Genomic DNA, 6,382 nt, shown 5'->3' with positions numbered 1-6,382 from the left:
TAGAGATTGACATTCACCCCTAAGGTGTTTTGTTTAGTTTTTCATTATCCTCCTCACTGGAAATCTGTTCCACCCTGCATGACCCCAATGTTAAGCTTCAATGTGTAATATTTAATCAATTCTCTCTCCCCCACAAAGCAATGGAATTTTCTAAGTTCTACTTGAGGAACAGTCAGACAGGATGAGTGGAGACAAGGTAGGTTTTGATACATCTGATTGAAATGATAGTTATATAAATTTAGATTAGTGAACCAATATAACATACTATCACTGAGGATCAAAAAATGCCAGGCTCTTGGCTACTGCTTTCACGTTCTTTACACAGGAAACTTTTCTTTCAGTTTTATTTTAAGGAAAATATTTATGATTTTTTTATGGTTTATTAGATACAATTTCTAAGACATCTGCAATTCTGTGTGCATTCGGATGTTATGGGGAGCCAGGACACAACATTAATTGGATAGATTCCTTAGAGACCTGCTAGCTGTCAACTGTAAAGAGATTTCTTTTTGTAATGCAATGTTTCAGTTCATTGCACACAACATCAAAACTTTAAGATCAAAGGGAATGTAAAATACATTTGAACTGATACTGAAGAAGAAAAACATATTTGACCCCTCAAGTGTTCTGGAAGAAAAAGGAATTATTCAAAATGTTTTTATACTTATACCAAAACAATAGAGTTGTATGGTTAACTACCATTTAAAATGGTAGTCCAACAATGATCTCTACTCTGGTGGACATTTAATTATTCTTGTCACTATTTTTTATGAGAGTTTAAAAATATACCAAGTCACCTGTGTACAATGGCTAAAAGAACTGGCAGTCTGAGCCCTGGGGATGACCTGGAGGAAAGTCATGAGCACTAAACATTTGCATGCACTTGACTGTCTCCTGAAGCAGACCAATTACAGGGTTTCCCAAAGGCAGTTCAGGGACAGAAGATTACTTCAAATAGCTTTTTAGTCTGTTTGATTATGTATGACTTAGTGACAGCAGTTTGAATATGTATTGAAAAGGAAAGAAAGCAAAATCTGAGATGCGTTCTTCAAAGAGCAAGATACAGTGGATCAGGTACGTAGTTACTTATTCTGTAAGGGTGAAGATTAATTTTTGAGCAACTATAAAATATGTTTCTTTATATTTCTAAACATTGATTTTTAATCTGATGAACTGAAATAATCTATGTCAACCTAGAGGAGATATTGAGTAAATCTGTCATGATCATCTCAAATAATGTGAGTTCAAAGATGTGAGATTTAGGGGGCCAGAGGTGCCAGAGCAGTAATGTAACTAGACCCATATAGGAAGGTCCCAGGTTCTCACCCCAAGGCCTGCTTTCACATGCCAACCTAGTATGCGCCCACAATCATTCAGGCTGGCTGAGGCTGGGTGTGGATCACAGTACAAAGAGCCTGTCAGGGGCGCTTGTCTCTCTTACTCCACTTCTCTGTCTCTGTCACTCTCTCTGTGATGGAAGAAATTTTAAAAAAGTGAAGAAAAAATTTTTAATGTGACACCTTAACTGTTCTTAGCACAGAAAAGGTAAGTATGTGAGGTAATTAAATTTTAATTGGTTAAATGTAGACACTCTATAATGTATTTACATTGCAAAGCATGTTGTACATAATATATACAATTTGAAGTTCTCAAATTTGTTTTAAAATGATTTCTCAGATTTCTTCAACTAAAATCTGTTTGACGGACAGACATATAGAAGGATTACCACTTACAGACAGTCATAAAGGAGGAAAGATTTAAAAATTTAACAGACAAAAACATAAACTTGATAATGCTGTTTATAAAGTGGCAAAGTGTAATAACTATTCTACTAACTGTGTATGGTCAGGATTCGCCTGAAGACTGAAGGCAGAAAATGATGCAATAACTGATTTCTTGACTGAACATTTTGAGCATAACATTAGGCTAGCTTTGCAGAGGAAATCTAGTACCAATGTGGGTAAGGAGGAGTCATTTGAATAGACACAATATTACATCCCAAATATGACTATAAAATGATAAATATCAGATCTGATTTTTATAGCTTCATTATACAGTGACTTTTAATTTTTAAAAGCATTTTGCCATAGGGCATGTGTTCTCACTAGAGGGAGAGAGGGAGAGAGAGAAAGAGGACAGTGAGAAAGTACCCCATGGCAGATGGTCATGCCACAATCCCTTCCCTATTTCTCCTTGTTTTCAGGATTTGGGGCACAAACATGTACCAGGTATGTTTTTCACGTCACCGAGTTTGGAACTTGAGCTGGGCAGTTGGCCATGAGGGATTCAGCCACCTTGACCACCATGCTACTAACTGGCCCATCAGTATCTCTTAAAGGCCAAATGTAATAAATCACATTGGGCTTGGGTAGTCAGAAAAGTTTTAATTTTGTCCCAATTCATAATAGAATGCAAAATGCTTAGAAAACTACATGACACCCAGTGAACAGTCGGTAAAGTACAAGCCATGACTTTTGTTGTGGTAGTAAAGAAAATAGGTGAGCAAGCACTGGATATGAATAGGAGTGGAAAAAGAGGACAACAATAGACATTCTTTGTAAGGAAAATGATTGATTAAAAGTTGGTCTTTAAGACAGAAGAGAGTTTAAAACAAGCACCTGAAATCCAAGTAATCAAACAGGAAAACCCAAGCAACCATGGTGCTACTTACACAAGCGGAAAATGGATAGAGCTTTCTGGCTCGGTATAAACAGTGTGAGGATTTATGGGCTCTAGGTATTAAAGTGAATGCAGGTTGACTCTAAGAAAGTGGCAGGAAGGAAAGTTTAAAGTCAACACTGAAGGTCAAACTCTCATTCAGTATTGTTCAAAGTGACCGGAGTGAAGGACATAAAATTTACCAGGAAATAGAAACTAAATTTCTTTAAAATCAGGTTAGTAAATAAAAGTTAATGGTGTCCTCAAAGAAAAATGCAAGAAGACTCAGTGTTTAGTTAAAATAAATAAATGAGATCAAGGGGCAGTCTGTGGCACAATGGTAAGAGAATACTATGCAATGCTAGCAATGCTAGCCCCCACCCCTGAAAGGCCCCAAGTTTGTATTCCAGGGTCTTCCTGTGTATTCCGGGTATGTGTGCGTATTATACCTGTGATCCAGTCTGGGTGAGGCTGGAGGTCTATTGGGGCATGAAGACCCTATTGGGAGTGCCTGCTTGTCTGTCTCTTTCTCTCAGAAGAAATAGACTAAAACAAAAACAAAAACAAACAACAACAACAAAAAACAAATATACAGGCAAACCAAGGTTCACAGTGGTAATGTGCTACTTGAATGATGCTGGATCCACATGTAAGATGATAGATTTGATGCTCTGGCTGACCTGCATATGCCAGGCATGGTTGCCCATGATCCAGGCCATCTGGGAATGCTGGAGGATCATGGCTCGGGACACTGTTGATGGTGTTTATATTGGCTTCATTTCTACCTGTTTTTTTCTTCTAATCTGCTGAAGAAGGAAATCTAGCCTCCTCCCAAGGACATGCTCTAGAAGTTAAAGGCATTTAAGTCTTTGTGAGGTATAATGAAGTACATTTAAATCGACTCTTGAAAAAAACAGAGCTATGGAAAACTGATATCTGCATGAACACTGTTTGCATCAAACCAAAGCATTAACATATATCTTTCTTCTATGAATAAAATTATTTATAATGAGTATAACACAAATAAAAATGAGCAAAGAACTTGTTAGTCTAACCAGTGAATATCATTAGAATGATCCATCAGAGAGCTCAAGTCCTGAAATTTCTATAAAAGATATCTTGTTTATTCAATGAAAAAAATTAAATATGTATTGAGCACCTATTGGGAGGCCAGCATTGTTCTCATGGAGCTTAAATTCTAGAGTGAAAAATCAATGAGAGAATGAATCAGCAAGTAAGAAATTATTATAATTCATTATAGGAAAACACTGCATGGAGAATACGGAACAGGGACAGAGACCGAGAGGACAGAGACCGAGAGGACAGTGCTGGTGCTGAGAGGCTATGTTCAATGAGACGGACCAAGAAGGTCTCTGAAGAGGTTTCATTTGAACAGAGGTATAAATGTTGGGAATGAAAGAGTCATTCAAATGTTCAAAGATAACACCTAAACTCAACAGGGCACATGCTACCAAGGCATGCGAGCCACAGGCTAGAACCACATAGAAGTGGCGGGTTCAATTCCTGGGCCAACTAAAGGCCAGACACTGGCTGGCATGGTGAAGCATGCCTGTAGTCCCAGCAACGCAGGGGGCTGAGGCAGAACAGAGACACAGCAGAAGCCTGTCTAAATAATAACAAGAATGTTACAGAATCAGATCTGCCAGAGACAAAACAGCAAGTACAAAGGCTGTGAAATGGAAGCGTGCTTGATATGTGTAATGATCCATGTGCTAGCAGGAAGCAGGTGGCACACATAAACGGGTTAGCTTGAGGGATTTTAATGAAAGGATTGTTTTGCAGAAATGTGAATAGGGTTAAAGGAACAAATAACGCTTGGAGAGGGACCACCAGGGACTATAAACGGTGGGAAACACTTAACACTCATAAATCTAATGTGACACAAAAGGGAAAGCAGTGTCACTGAAACCTGGTGAGAGTGAATGGCTTTGAAGAATAGTTCTCCCCAGGAGCCATAGCTACAGAGAATCATGCTATGCCACGGCATGGTTAGTGAGGAAGCGTGCTTACTCCCTCTGGTCCAGTCTTCCAGTCTCCTCCCTGGCCTCCTAATTGCTGAACTCAAGAGAAAGGCACAGGGAAAAGGAAGCCAGGTGATAAGATCATAAAATGCAGGTCAAAGAGCAGAGAAAGGAGGGACATGTGACATGTGGGCAAAGACTAAGGAGGCTTTTGGAATGCAAGCTGCGCAGGAAGTCTGAAGAGGCAATAAGGAGGCTGGAGTTGCTGTACCTGTGAGCAAGGGAATCACCTGGGAAGGGGCCAAAGCAAGGAAGGGGAATCACTGGAATGCTTCCTTTAAAACGATATTCTGACAGTGTCAAGAAAAAACTTCAATGGAATGAGTATCCTGGCCCTGGAGAAGACTCTGAACCAGGCCCTTTTGGAACTTCATGTTCTGGGATCTACCCACACCGACTCCCATCTCTGTGACTTCCTGGAGGCCCACTTCCTAGATGAGGAGGTGAAAGTCATCAAGCAGATGGGCAACCACCTGACTAACCTCCGTAGGCTGGGGGGCTCCCAGGCAGGGCTGGGCGAGTATCTCTTCGAAAGGCTCACCCTGAAGCACAAGTAGGGGCCTCCAGAACCCAGCAGCCTGGAGTCCCTGCATCTCCTGGAATGATTCTCAAACCCTCACCCTCCAGCCACTTGGCAGCTTTCTAACCACCCCAGAGCCTTCTCTAATGCCTTGGACCAAAGGGAAATCAAGCTTTTGGAAGGAAGGAAGGAAGGAAGGAAGGAAGGAAGGAAGGAAGGAAGGAAGGGCTTCATTGCTACTGCTCTACAGCAGACTAAAGGCAAGCAGGAGAGAGGATGAAAACTGGGTTGCACTTTTCAATTATTTAGACATCATCTGAGCTTAAATAGCAGATAACAGAATTTTACCTTATATGATGCCTCAAAGTCAGTTTATAGACCTATCAATGAGTACCTACTCAGTGTAGTGTAAACTAAGGAATTTGGTACCAAAGGATGCACACATTCCTTTTCGAAGGCGCTCATAGTTCAGTAGAGGGGACAAAATCAATATGACAATAATTACAATACAGTGCAAATGCTTTAGTATTGAAAATGACAAAAGTAGTGAGGGCATTCTGTAGCATCATTTAAGAGTGTTCCAGTGGGACCAGCGGATGGCATAATGGTTACGTTGCTGGACTCCAACCACAGTCCACTATGTGTGTGTCTGTCTCTCCGGTGAGTGCTGCACCTTATAGAAAAAATCTCTTGAAGGAAGGAAGGAAAATAAAAGTATTTCAGTGTCATTTCCTTTCAGCTACTAAGGGTAGAGGTAAAAGTAGATTTCTAGGAAGAGGGGCTGAAGGTGGAGAAGATAATTGAGAGGCAATATTTTGGCTGTGAAGCAAGCACACCACGTCCCAGGGACCTCAGAAAGACAGGTGAGAGAAGAAAGAGCTGAATCAGAAGCACTCAGCTCTTGCTGGACATGTGGATCCTTTGGGTGCCTTAGAGATATTTGTGCATAGACCCTATTCTAAACAAAATGAATCACAACTTCAAGGAGACTGATCTAAGAACCCATGTCTATAAAAACTTCCCCAGGTAGGCCAAGCAAAGGATGATAGTGGCTATCTTTAAATTTTGGAGAACCTTAATTTCAAACTTATGGTTTGGCTCAAAAGATTTGAATGACATAGCAAAGTTTAAAGATTATAAAAGAATAAAACTGGCATAAAGA

This window comes from Tupaia chinensis, unplaced genomic scaffold (genome assembly GCF_000334495.1).
Source record: "Tupaia chinensis unplaced genomic scaffold, TupChi_1.0 Scaffold000382_1, whole genome shotgun sequence".
Lineage (NCBI taxonomy): Eukaryota > Metazoa > Chordata > Mammalia > Scandentia > Tupaiidae > Tupaia > Tupaia belangeri.
This window is presented reverse-complemented; position numbering follows the sequence as displayed.